The sequence below is a fragment of the Eublepharis macularius genome, chromosome 3 (genome assembly GCF_028583425.1).
Source record: "Eublepharis macularius isolate TG4126 chromosome 3, MPM_Emac_v1.0, whole genome shotgun sequence".
NCBI classification, from domain to species: Eukaryota; Metazoa; Chordata; class Lepidosauria; order Squamata; family Eublepharidae; genus Eublepharis; species Eublepharis macularius.
This window is the reverse complement of record NC_072792.1, coordinates 90,600,966-90,616,032: the sequence shown is the minus strand read 5'-3', so window position 1 is coordinate 90,616,032 and position 15,067 is coordinate 90,600,966.

The following is a 15,067-nucleotide window of genomic DNA, read 5'->3' as shown; positions in this document are numbered from 1 at the left end:
ACAGCCTTCCTCCAGCACTTTTTCTTCACATATTCCAAATGCTCTTGTTAATGGGGCAGTGTTTTAGTTGATGAAGTTGGGCTTTGAATCTGTAAAGTAAAGAGATTTTCTGTCAAATACTATGGTTATGTTTCTTCATTCTGTACTGTGTCAAATGCTCCATATAAGGCCATGGTATGATATTAAATTCAAAACTTCATTTATGATTTTATGTTGTAATCATCCCTTCTTTAGCTGGTTATAACCTAGCTTCAGAGAAATGAAAAGGGGAAAAGATCACTTAAAATACTTTCTGTAACCTTTTAGATTGTTGACCTATGATGTAAATGTCTGGAAATGTTTATTTCTTTGTAAATCTCTATGTTTATGGTTGCACAGTAGGGGGTTGGATGAAACCGAATAGGGTTTCTATCAGTGAAGAGATATTCTACCTTCGCTGAAAAATAGTAGGTTTGGGAATAAATTCCAACACCACCACCAATCCCACCACCACTCCAAAAGCCTCAATACTGCTGAACTTGTTCTGAAGAAATGTGTTTGGGGCTTGGTCAGGCCTGTTTGACTTCCCCTCCATCTCTGTACCATATAACCACAACTCCCATTTTTCTTTGTGTTTCCCTGTCCTTGCTCCTTATAACTGGCCGACACTGAGTGAGTTATGGAAATGTTTAGTCTAATGACACCATATTATACAGAATGTGTGGATCTGCTCTAAAACAATCCAAAATCTGATCAAGAAGAATGAAATCCAGTGACCTGTACAAATCACAGAAATTATAATTTATGTTGTTTCTTCCTTGAGCTATTAAATCCTATTAAAATCGGTCAATTCTAATTGACATCCTCAGCTTACAAACTTTTAATCATGTTTCTTACATTTCTTTCCCTGATTTCCTACATGAAGGAAAGGAGTTCAACTGTTAAGCCCAATTTTAGAAAGGTATTTTCTCCAGGTTAACGTTTTGCTTCATTGAATCTTAAATATTGATTATTGGACAGATGCTGTTTGGTTTTGTTCTGAAAATATAAGTTTCCATCTGGGTTTCCAGGATTTTTTTTTCAATCACAGAATCTTATTGAAAGCAATGGCAGTGATTCTTAAACATTACTTTACATTTTGATACGAAACTGCCTCATTTTCCTTGTCAGATGTGCCCTGCTTATCTGCCATGTGTGCATATTATACTCTGTACTGTATTTTGGGCCTCTGAGAATGTGTAAAGAAATATAGAATCATAGAGTTGGAAGGGGCCATACAGACCATCTAGTCCAACCCCCTGCCCAGTGCAGGATCAGCCTAAAGCATCTCTGACAAGTATTCATCCAGCCTCTTCTTGAAAACTGCCAGTGAAGGGGAGCTCACCACCTCCCTAGGCAGCTGATTCCACTTTTGAACTACTCTGGCCGTGAAAAAGTTTTTCCTAATATCCAGCCATTACCTTTGTGCATGTAGTTTTAGCCCATTGCTTCGGGTCTTACCCTCTGCTGCCAACTGGAACAGCTCCTTGCCCTCCTCCAAATGACAGCCTTTCAAATATTTAAAGAGAGCAATCATGTCCCCCCTCAATCTCCTCTTCTCCAAACTAAACATTCCCAAGGCCCTCAGCCTTTCGTCGTAGGGCTCAGTCTCCAGACCCCTGATCATCCTCGTCACTCTCTTCTGCACCCTCTCGATTTTGTCCACATCCTTTTTGAAGTGAGGCCTCCAGAACTGCACACAATACTCCAGGTGTGGCCTGACCAAGGCAGTATAGAGAGGGGCTATGACTTCCTGCGATTTCGACGCTATGGCCCCTTTGATACAACCCAGGATTGAATTAGCCGTTTTTGCCACCGCATCACACTGACTGCTCATATTCAGTTTACAGTCCTCTCTTACCCCAAGATCCCTTTCACATATACTACTGCCCAGAAGTGTATCCCCCATCCAGTATTTGTGCTTCTCATTTTTGTGGCCCAGATGTAATACTGTGCACTTGTCTTTGTTGAATTGCATCCTATTCACAGCTGCCCACTTCTCCAGAGTATTCAGGTCTTGTTGAATTTTAATTCTATCTTCTTGGGTGTTTGCTACCGCTCCCAATTTGGTATCATCAGCAAATTTAATGAGCAGCCCTTCCACTCCTTCATCCGGATCATTGATAAAAATATTGAAAAGTACTGGGCCCAAAACCGAGCCCTGCGGCACCCCACTGGACGCCTCCCTCCAATCTGATGAAACACCGTTGACCACCACTCTTTGAGTGCTGTGTAGCTGTCTAACTGTGAAGCTGTGGATCGCTTATCTAGCAGGTGGCTACTTTAACTTTCTCAATTGGCATGAGAAAGTGTCCTTGAAGTGCCAGTTGGAGCTGTATCTCCCTGAGACATGAAATGAGCTCATCCTCGTCTTCACCTACCCTACCCCATCCAACCTCCTAGGCCCTGCGCACCTAAATTCTAACGGTCCTTATCCCAGAGCGGAAACCTTGCCCTATAACTAACTTTGCTTTCCCCTTTACGTCACTTCTGCCAATGCTGCAGTCTGAGTGCACTGATACTGATGGATCTCTAATAAAGAAACTTTAACTGGACTCTTGGAGTGTCTACAGTGAAGTAACTGGGGATCTAACTGGCAGGCCCTGACATTCCTGAACCATAAAAGAAAATGTGCTATTTTCAAAGCCATGAACTCAAGTATCTTCCTGTCTGAGGCCAAATCATTGCCATCCATTCTAACTTTCTTGCCAGGCAGAGAAAGTTAATGTTAATGTTAACATTAATGGAGGGACTTGACTTTCTCCATTTCTTGGCCATCATCTTTGAGTGATCCAGCAGCTCTTACTCTTGATTCATTTAGGAAGCTGTAGAAAGTTCCAGTTGTTAAGTTTTCTACTGCTTCTATAAAGCAAGTCCAGAGCATCTTTATAGCTGGGCTTTCCCAGAAGCCCAGTGTGAAATGTGCCAAATCCTGACTCTGTTCCCAGAGCAAGTCAGAATACCTTCCCCCGCACCCCAAATATATATATTCTACTGAAAGCACTATATAGTTGTATTGTCGAAGGCTTTCACGGCCGGAGAACGATGGTTGTTGTGGGTTTTCCGGGCTGTATTGCCGTGGTCTTGGCATTGTAGTTCCTGACGTTTCGCCAGCAGCTGTGGCTGGCATCTTCAGAGGTGTAGCACCAAAAGACAGAGATCTCTCAGTGTCACAGTGCGGAAAAGATGTTGGCAGGTCATTTGTATCTACTCAGGAGGGGTGGGGTTGAGCTGAGTCATCCTGTAAGAGTTTCCCAGGGTGTGGAATGCTAATGGCGGGAGGCTTCACTGTATCCTGAGGAGGTTCTTTTGCATATGGATTGGTGCTTGATGTGCTAATCTTCTCTGCAGGGCTATTGTTGAGTATAGAGTGTTTTGTTAGCCTGGTGTTTTTCAGAACTGGAAACCATGCTCTGTTCATTCTTAAGGTTTCCAGTTCTGAAAAACACCAGGCTAACAAAACACTCTATACTCGACAATAGCCCTGCAGAGAAGATTAGCACATCAAGCACCAATCCATATGCAAAAGAACCTCCTCAGGATACAGTGAAGCCTCCCGCCATTAGCATTCCACACCCTGGGAAACTCTTACAGGATGACTCAGCTCAACCCCACCCCTCCTGAGTAGATACAAATGACCTGTCAACATCTTTTCCGCACTGTGACACTGAGAGATCTCTGTCTTTTGGTGCTACACCTCTGAAGATGCCAGCCACAGCTGCTGGCGAAACGTCAGGAACTACAATGCCAAGACCACGGCAATACAGCCCGGAAAACCCACAACAACCACTATATAGTTATCTTCAAATAATCTTTATTCAAATAGAAGTACAAGAAACATTGCAAAAATATCATGTGATAATTATACACTGAAATACCTTGTTGGCTCATGAAAATAGCCAGACAGCTAGCATTTTAGTGGTCCACCAGTTCTACCAATTTTAAAGGTACATAGTAAAATAATAATAATAATATTGAGATGAAGTGTCTCAATAATATTGAGGTGTAGTGTCTTGCTGCGCCTTCAGTGTCTGCTCATTGGCCCAGCTAACCTTGGAACCAGTTCTTGTGATCGATTCTCAAATAGATGCCTCTGACCAAGCAAATAAAAAGAGGAGACAAACCGCAAGTGATTCCATGTTTATCCAAGTTGGTCAACTGAATAAACCAACAACCAGGACACTGGGGGATATTCTCTCATCTTCAGTAAATGAGATGATTTTGCTTTTGGAATGGACAAAAGCAGCCACAGACTGTAAAGATGAAGTGGTTACTGTGCAGTTGTGAAGCTGGTCCACACAGTGCTGTTCTTAAGATGGACTTCACCAGGGAACATCAAGGCCAATTAGGAGTTCACCTTGTGCACAGTCAAGGGAGTTTGAACAATGTGTGTTTGCCTGGCAGGAACTGAGAAGTTCTTGGCACTCCCAAAAAAGCTGAGAAGGGTGGAGCAGGAACTGAAAGAGAATTATTACTACAAAACCAACACTGCCAGGGAAGATGGAGATCTGGAGACATCCTGCAGCAGTGGTAACTACCACCAGATGGTGTTATTGATCAGACAAGGATTATGGTTAAGAGATTGTCTAGGAGAAAAGGCAAGGAAATCAGATTTTGTAACATGTTCAGTGTACACAAGTCACATCTGCTCAACCCTTTGACTGTTTCAGCTTGGATTGCTTTTTAGTGAAAACATTAAAAACCAAAATAATCATCTAAAAAAATAAAGCTTTAGTTTTCTAACTCACCTCTTTCCTTTTTGAAATGGAAAGGCTGGGCAGAAAAATGTGTGCACGCTGTGTATTTTCTCAGGGGGGCGGGAAGCGGTTTGATTAGACTTTGTGCCGGTTCAACTTAAGCTGTAGGCTCAAAGAAATGAAGGCAAATCACCCTAAGCGTTTAGATAAAGGAAAGCTGAAATAGCAGCAAACACACTGAAGCAGCATGACAAGGCCCTGAGGGGAGACTGGTAAAAGAAAGACAGGGGAGAGGAGCATAATAGAAAAAGCAAGATTGAGGAGTGAGCACTCTAGGGGACAGGGAAAGCAAATGAGAGACAAAGATACTGGCCAAGCAAGGAAATAATATATTTGATTTATATTTTGTAATTTAATGTTTACTTAAGCCAGAGATTGAGTCTATGCCTTGACATATCAGAGTTTCCTAGCACTAAGTGTTCAAAAGATGTTGGCTTCATCATCTTTCTGAAATAAGGGTATTTTAGAATATGCCTCATCTTTTCTTCTTCCCCTGTTCCAACCCCCTTTCATCCCCACCCCTGCCAATGAATATGCAAAGACTTTACAGATGAATATAAATTTATTTTTACAAGTTTATAAAAAGGTTTTAAAGCAACATATATCCTATCTTGCTTTAAAAGCCTCTTATATTTACATTTTGTGCCCTTTGTCTAAAATACTTGCTTTTCAAAATCAATAAAATTACTGGAGAAGAAAAATGCCAGTTGATGTAGTAGAAAGTATGTTTTGTATAAGGTGAGCAGTTCTAAATAAATTTATTTTCAGGAACTAAGAAGACACAATATGCAATATATTCAAATAAATTGCATATGACAGGCCTGAGCCTGTTTGGGGGTACATTTTTGGTGATCAGCTTTGATCTATATGATTCACGTTTAGTACCCAAACCATTTATCTAATTTATTTAACAGTTCATTATTTTTGTTTCCTCAAGCTCAGAATTTAGAAGCTTTGTATTACTGCCAGTCTTGATGGTCACTCAAGTGCTTATACCGTTAATAAGCCCAGAATATTTTCTGACATAACTAAGCCAAGATGTGAGACTTCTTTTATGCAGTTTGCTGTATCATTTTGTCCTCCAGAAATAGCACTATTTAATAGAGATTACATATGAACCCGTCATTGGCACTCTCATAGTGCAATCGTGTGCAGAGTTACTCCCGTCTAGCCCACTGATTTCACTGTCTTTATACTAGAGTAACTTTGGATAGAACAGAATTACATTGTCAATCACTCAGGTAAATGTGGTCCTTTTTGCCAGTTCTCTAAATAACACATTCCTCCTGAATTTTACCTTCATTCTAGAGAGGACCTGGGAGAGCACTAAACTTTTTACCACTATCTTTTGGTGTATCCAAATGTTTCTAGCCATTGAGATGTTTTTTCTGAGGAAAGGAGCAGCAATTTAATTTTACATTTTATAGTTGACATCAGAAATGTGGATTTTGTATTTGGTTGTCTTCCCCTAAATAAATAAAATGATAAAGGTTGTTTTTAAAAGTGATCTTATGTTCCTAAACAGTTCAGTATGCAACTAACCATTCTGGTCTAAATTCTTTTAGAGAATAACAATCTGTGGTTGCTAAACTTTCATGTGTTTCTTTTCTTTTTTACTTTATATCTGTATTAGAGGAGATCTCTATTGTAATCCAGCTCCATTGAGAATGGTAGGTTTTTGTTTTAAAATGAGTTATCCTCTGATTATTTGCTCAAATTAAGGTGTATCATAATATTTTATTAGGCATATCTATCCCAATTTGCTCCTTGCTAGAAAGTTAACATGACTTACAAAGAAACAGAAAACTATAATTTAGACAAACAAACAAAAATATACAACACAAAAGAGGGTGTATAAATCTTAACCCTCCCTGTGAAGGCTGTCCACCATCCTGCTTTAAATGTGGTGTTTTTAATGTATATGGATTTTTTAATTGTATTTTTAATATGTTGTTATCCGCCCTGAGCCCACTCGCGGGGAGTGTGGAATACAAATCTGAAATAAATAAAATAAAATAAATAAAACTCCAGCGGCCAGGCTAGTCCTGGAGCCAATGGGCTGGATCATTCAAAGTCTGCAAGTCAAAGGCTAACAATCAAGGACCAAAAGCTCTTTGGCTCTTGCCTTTACCAGTTGACACAAAGATGTCCCCAAATTTCCGCCCTGGATATCATTCTGCACTAGTGCAAGCAAGAGGTTTCAGACTTGATTTAGGCCTGCCTATCTAAAGGCAAATGTTGGTGCATGGAACAGTATTCTTATATGGAAAAAAAATATATCTAGAACAGGAGTGTGACGTTCCCTGGGGCCTCAGAGTGGGTGCAGCCTTGTTGTTTTGGGCAGCCGCCCTTCTTCTCATCCCAAGCCCTCCTGTGCACCTGCTGCCACTGCAATTTACCATGCTCCCTTCACCTGTGTGCTTAGTGTCAGTCTGTGGAACTGGCCCCTTGAGCTAGGCAACTGGAGGCCTTAAGGGGAAAGCGTGTCTCTGGTTACTGGCTGTCATCAGGCCCTGGCCAATTGCGCCTCTGTCCCAGCTGACTGCTCTCATCCCTCTGAGATGCTTGCATCTCGCCGAGCCCAAGCTCCACCTTGTGAGTGCTGGCCCCACTTTCCTTTAGGCTTCTCTTTGCCTGCTGCCTCTCCCAGGCTTTTCCAGCACCAAGCCTGAAGTTGTTGCTGGCTTGCTCATTTCCAACTTCTTTCCCCTCCTCTCTGACTCCTTCCTCTTAGAGCAGAACCACAAGTGACAAAAGGCACAGATTGGACACTTGTCAGCTTCCCTCAAGTTTTGATGGGAAATGTAGGCATCCTAGTCTCGCAGCTTGACTCTCTGACTGCTGTCCAATGGACTTTTCAACTGTCACTTGTCCAACATTCCACCAGCTGCCTACATTTCCCATCAAAACTTGAGGGAAGCTGACAAGTGTCCAATCTGTGCCTTTTGTCACTTGTGGTTCTGCTGTCAGTCTCTTCCTGCCTCTTGCTCTCACTCTCCACTCACTCCACACTTTTTGCCTCAGCCCAACCCTTTGCAGGCTGCACGTCTGCCTTTTGAAGTGCACACCTCCCAGCCACGCCCCTCCTGCAGGGCGCCGGGTGCTGCCACATCACAAGGAGATAACCCATTTCCTGGGTCAGAACTCTCCTCCCTATTAGTAGCATCTCTGTCTTTTCAGGATTAAGTTTCAGCTTCTTAGCTCTCATCCACTCCGAAATTGCCTTTAGGCACCTGTTCACAGTTTCCACAGTCTCCCTGAGATTGGCTGTTAGCACAAGATAGAGCTGAGCGTTATCTGTGTATTGGTGGCAACTCAGCCCAAATCTCCTGATGACTTCTCCCTGCAGCTTTACATAACATGGAAAAGCATAGGGGACAAGGTGGAACCTCAGGGCATCACATAGGCCAGAGGCCTAACTGCAGCTTTACATAAGATGTTGAAAAACATGGGGGATGAGATGGAACCTTGGGGCACCCTCTAGGCTAGAGGCCAAGGGGCACAGCAGCTGTCCCCCAGCACCACACTCTGAAACTTGCCCTCAAGGTAGGACTGAAACCATCTCAAAACAGTGCCTCTCAAATCCAAGTCCCAAAAGGTGATTAATGGTATCAAAACCTGCCAAGAGGTCCAGGAGAATTAATAGGGTCACACTCCCCCTGTCCATCTCCTGGTGCATGTCATTCACAAGTATGACCAAGGCTGTTTCAGTCCCATAAGCAGGGCTGAAACCAGATTGGAATGGATCCAAACAATCCACTTCATCCAGGAATCATTGGAGCTGGCCAGACACCACTCAATTACCTTGCTCAAGTATGGTACATTTGAGACTGGATGGTAGTTATTCATGTGTCAACAATGCCCTTGTGTTCTCTATAAAGGACTAACAAGTCGATGCAAAACCATAAGTGGCTACAAGTCTGACACAAAAAATGACAGTAATCAAAAAGTGGGAGAACATTTCAGTCTGTCAGGGCATCCTGCTGCTGACCTAGAAAGTCAACATTTTCCAATAAAAGAACTTCAAAGTGGGGGTCCAGCAAGATCAGCTGAATTAGAAGCTGAAGATCATCTCCCAAGGACTTAACAAGTACCTGGGATTTCTCAGCCATAACTGACGTTAATCAGCTTAGTGAAACTAGAGAAATTTATATCTTTAATTGCCGCTATTGTGGAAAATCTCTAGCCTTTCCTTGATTGCATATGAATTTTACATAATTACATCTCCCAGTGTATTTTTTGCATTTCATGGCCCTTTGACTCTGATATTTACAACTTTTTTCTTCAGTCTTTTGTGTGCCAATTAAAAAATAGTGTTCCTAAAGCCACTTTATGCTTCCGGCAAAGTGGGCTCTCGTCCATAAAAGCTTGTGCTAGAGTAAAAACTTGTTAATCTTGAATGTGCCACACAAGTTCTATTTTTGTTGCTTAAAGGGACTAAAATGGAATTATAATCAATAAGGGTTCAATGTTTGATATGGTGGATATCTAACAGGTCTTAGATATGCTTAGAAAGTTCAGTTCTCCCATTCACTTCTGTCTATGGGGTTTTCAAGTATTACATTCCACTTAGTGGTGTGGGATTTGGTATTCTAGATACCTAGATAATACAGAATAAGTGCTAATGTTGGATAAACCCAAACTTTCCAAGACTTTCCTTGCCCCCCACCATGGGAGGGGGAGTGAGTCAAGAGAGAGGGGAAATGAGGGAATTGGTGAGCTTCCTCCCTTTGCAGGCTTCCCAGACTTGTCTGGTAATGATTTGATGTCGGTTGTTGGTTCTGTTGAGCTTGCAATAGTGTCTTTCCTTGCTTCAGTTTGGTTTTGTACATTGGTTTTGTTGGCATTCTGTGGTTTGGGGTTGGTTCTGTTGTGCTTACATTGGTCCTGGGTTCTGCCTACCTGAGTTTTTGACAGACAGTGATTCTGTTGGAGTTGCAATAGTACCCTTCCTTACTTCAGTTTTGGTGCTTCTAAGATTGCCTTGGTTGACATTAGTTCTGGTGGGATTCTCTGGTTTAACATTGTTCTGGTGGGATTCTCTAGTTTGATGTTGGCACCCTTGCTTCAGTTTGGTTCTGTTGAGATTCCCTTGCTTCAGTTTGGATCTCTTGGGCTTTGTCAGTTCAGCTTGCATTGGTAAGTGGCTTTTGGCCAGGGGTTGCCCCTTTGCTTAAGGTTTCTTTGTCTGGAAAGCCTTGGAAATGTTTCTCCCATAGGAAACAATACAGAGTGGTTGGGGGCACCTTGTTCATAGGCCCATAGAATTAGACCCCTAGGTTCAATCTTCCTGATACTTGGGGGGAGGGAGTTTCTTCAATGGGAAGGTAGGCCTAGGTGAAGTTTGCTTGAAAAATGCACCCTCAACCCACTGTATATATTTTTCATAGGGAATAATGCCTGAATATATCTGGTATTCCTGAACCCGAATCAAGAATTGTACCCAGTTTTCAGGGATACTAAATATTTATGATATTCCTGAATACTGGATCCAAATTCAGCCTTTTTTTTTTTGCTGCACTCTCCTAATCCCACCTTGAGTTCCTCCCTCTATGGAGGAGTGAGTAAATATGATTTATTGATTGACTAACTGATTGAAGGACTCACATATAGCTCCAATTCACAAAGTGGAAAAGAGCTTACAACTGTGTTTCTAAAACAGCTAATTACTATCCTGAATTGCCTCTGACTTTAGTCCAGTAATCTCAGGCCCTTTTCACGCTTACAGCTTAAACCGCCAATTATGAGCATTTGCCCCAATCACAGTGGCTTCAGCATTGCACCCGTTCATTTCACACTGTCTGCTGCAGTTTTGATTTGGGGTCTGTGCTTCATTTCAGACCCACTTTGAAGCTTCAGTACAATTTCGGGCTTTTGGGGCTTTGCAATTAATGTCACACCTTTTTTTAAACTTTGAGCATGCATAGTAACATTGCAATGTTGGAACCCATCCTCTCCCCTTTTGCTGATTAGGCTGTCCCCTGCCCACTGGAGAGGCAATTGGTGGTAGAGTTCTGGGGGGAAACATGTACCACTCTCATTTATTTTTTTTAAAGCCAAGCCAGGAAAGGGTTAAAATGCTGCTGCTTCATCCCCTCCCAGCAAGCTGCAGCTTTGTTTCCAAAGGGCTGTGCAAAATGCTTGGGTTTTTTTTTCCTTTGGCAAAGCCTGAAACATGCCTAGGAGGGAGGGAAAAGCAGCCATTTAATCCTTTCCTGGCTTTTAAAGCCAGGAGGAATGTGCAGTAACATTGCAATGTTACAACATTACAACCCATTCTTGCCTTTAAAAAAAAGTGTGTATGTGTGCATATCCCAAGGGAGGAAAGGAAAAGTAGCCATTTAACCCTTTCCTGGCTTTTAAAGTCAGAAGGGAATTAGCAGTAAGCTTAGGAATCATTCCTGGCTTTGAGAAACAAAATGTGTGCATACCTGGGAGGAAGGAAACCAATGGAGAAACAGCCTTATGACCCTTACCTCACTTTACAAAAAAAAAATGGCAGAGAAGGAGTTCAGAGAGCTGAGGAGGGTGGGAGTGGTTAGTTCTGCATAGACCAATCAGCTCCCAGGGAAAAGGAGAGGGGGGAGAAAGAAGCAGAAGGGGAGTATAGAGTTCACACTGACATTAATCAGGCGAGATGCTACTTGGCAGTGGCTTCAAAATAACATCGTGGTATGTCCACAGGGGGGAAAAATCGGGGATGCTGTGGATAAACATCAGTTCTGCATCCCATGACTACCTTGCATGTGTGAAAGTCCTGCAAACATGGGAAGCAGAAAAGGTGCTGAAATGCTTTAAAGTACCAGTGTGAAAAGTACCTCAGATGTTGTATCCTTCCAGGGAATCTATAGGAAACTTGGGTGGCTTAGGTTAAAATGACAGAAATATATGAATTCATTTACTACATTTCATTTCAGACGACTAGTTGTGTTAGTCTGCTGCAGCAAAAAATGAACAAGAATCTAGAGGCATCTTAAAGACTATGATCCATGTTGAAGAAATGGGATTCAATATATAAAGGCTTATAATGTGGTAAAATGTTGTTAATCTTTAAGGTGCCACCAGACTCCTATTTAATTTTTATTATATTGGTTTATATTTATTAGATTTTATTTTGTCCTTCCTCCAAAGAGTTCAGGGCAGTATATACTGTCCACTTTATTCTCTCCCTCTGAGGTCAGTTAGGCTGAAAGCGATTAGCCCAAAATCACCCAGTCAAGTGGCAAAACTTGGATTTCCCTAGTCATAGAATTACAATCAAACCACTATACAACTTTAGCTGTCCTTTAATTTCTCTGTGTGCTACAAATCCTTGGAATATCCATTCAGATAAGTTTTTAAAAACTATATCAGGTCACTCGTGTGTGATTGTTATGAATAATTTATTTAAAACATTTATAGTCAAGGCTCTTGAGGTGGTAAACATTTGAGAAGAAATTTTTAAAAAACTTAAAAACAATACATATATGTAAAACAGCAATGAAAGCAAACAGGAAATAAAAAAGGGAATGTCAAACAAATTAATGGAATCCATTAAATCATGTCCGACTGAGTTATTTACCATAGAATGTCTTACCTGATGAGTTAAGGAAAACAGAAATGAGAGAAGAGCTCATTGTTATATACCATCTCTTTTTCCAGGTTTTGCCATTTCAAATTTCCCAGATTTGATCATTTCAAATTTAAGGCTACCATTGGTCACAGTCACAAATACAATAGTGAGGAATGTTATGGCATTAAAATTCAGGAAGCAATGGTTGTTTGAAGAATACTTATGACTCACAACAGTTTATCTGATGCCCAGCAATATGGATCCATTTAGCTAATGAAAAAAGTAAAAGCACTGTTCATTATTGCTATAACAAAAACAAAAAGGGAAATTAAAGTAATTCTTTAATGTTAGTTAAAATTCATTGTTCTGACATTAGTCTGCCTTATAGACTCAGATAAAAGGGAGAGTCAGGAGAGAATAAAACTGATAGGGAGCATTTCCAATCAATTGCATAAAACAGGTTTGTGTGCTAAATTGTATGTGATTTACTGAAGTGGACACATACTTCGTCATTTCCATGAAGTAGCATTGTTCCAGTTCTGGTTTTCTGCCAAGCACTCATGCTCACTGTCTGAACAATGCAAACCTCTCGACTGTTCTGCCATACTACTTGCCTGTCTCAGGGCACCCAAATAACAATGTTCCCAACCCTGCTGTTGCCTGTGTCAGACTGCCAAATGTCCTCTGCCATCCTCTTCTGTAACTTTGACTGCTTCTTGAGTTGCCAGACTTAAGCCTTTGTGTCTCCTATGTAAATTTGGCCTTCCTTTTTTGGGGTGCCAAATGCCCCTCTGTGCTTGTCCTATCATACTACCTGCCTTGTGGTGATACCAAACATCTGCCTCTACCTGTTCTGCAAGCAGAAATATGCCTTTAAACCTATAATCCTTTATCTTATCTGTCTGAAATTTGAGAGGTGAAATTCTTTGAGTGAGGGATACAGTTGGTGAATAGTTAGTCCCAATTAGTTGGAAACAAAGATATTTCAGCCAGAAGTGAGTTTTACTTTTATTTTTATTAACTCCCTTTCCTGAAATTTGGCAGGTGGGATCCCTTGGGTGAAGGGCATGGTTCCTGAAAACTTTGTTTACATTGGATGGAAAATAACAACAAAAATTATAACCTTAAATATGTATCCCATTGAAACCAATGAGAAATGAAAACATATAACAAGTCTTTAATAAAGAAACAAAATGAATAATGCCTTACAATCAAGACAAAATGAAAATTAAGAGACCAACCTTTGCACACCCCTACTATTAACTTCTCTAGGCAGCAGTCTCTTAGAACTATACAGAAAAGAATTGCCAACTGCTTGAGACCTGAAATAAAGTTAGTCCATTCCACACACACACCCCAAACTTTTTTTCAGCCAGCTTGATAGAGTGTTCCTAGAGATGGCAGGAAAATTAGCCTGCAGCTCACCATACAGGTGAGTTTCTTGTGTCCTGATGGCACTGGTAATGTAGAGCTTGAGTGACATTCAACAGACGGCATTTGGAATTTATTTACAGTCAAAGTAATGCAGCATTCTATCCCATTCTTCCAAATTAATGCTTATGGGTGATGATGACCTCTATCAACCTAAATATGTTTTCACTCCTGTAAGCAGAATGCATTTAGGACCCAGAACTGCAGAAGCAGAGGAGAAATTCAATTTTTAAAAGCATTTCCCTAAAGTCCTTAGATGTTTTAGGACTGCAACCTATTTTTTCCTCTGAGATTTTTTTGTACTATTAAAGCAGAAGCTTCTTTAAAAGAAACTGACTAAGGATAATTCCATCTCCTGCTATACTGTGCCCTTAAAAAAAATGTCAATTCAGCAACTAGAGCAGCTGGGAGCTTGTCATACATTTTAAAATGTGTAGACATGTCGCTAACAGGATTGGATGCTGAAATTGTACAATAAGAGTGACTGGTGCTGACTGCAAGATAAATGTAGATAATTTCTTCAGTGCTAAGTGGTATTTTGTCTTGTGTGTCAAAAGCAGCTAATCAAACCCTACTTTGCAGTACAGCATTACACACTGATTGCCCAGAGGCTTCCAGATCTGAAGCCAAGAAGAGTTGCTATGGGAATCAAGAGGACACTTGGAGACGGGATCCAAGGCTTGGTTCATTCCCGTCCATGGCTGCTGGAGTCACAGGAATGAAAAATTGAAAGGAGGTGTCAGGAAGGCACAGGAAGGTGCAGGCATGTTAGAGGAGGGACTGTCATAGCTTGAGTCTATAGCATGGAGAAGAGAAAAGACACTCGTGCATCAGACACTACTTAGACTGGCTGGCTGGCTCTTATTCTGACTGTAGCACGGCTCTAACAAAACTGCAAAAAAAGTCTACCCTGTAGCCAGTCTGAGAAAAGATGGGATCCAGCTTGTCAACATACCGGCTCAAGTGTATTTACCTGGATATTGATGGAAGGATTCAAAAGGTACTTTTTATGTTTTTATTACCTGCTGATGTGTTGATCCAATCATAGCTGTGGTAAACAGGGTTCATTGTCCAGCATTTCCCCCCCTTTTATGTATTGTAAACTACAATTGAATCTTCCGTCCACTACAAACATTGCTTCTTCTGTGGAGCCGTATTGAATTATAAATATTTTCTCATTCCTGTTTGGTCTTCAGTTTGGCAAATGACTATGGCAAAGGAACTCTGATAGAGGATTCAGATAACAGAGATTTGGCATACATGGGTGACTTTTCATTTATGAGCTTGGGCAATTGCTGTGTACATTTGG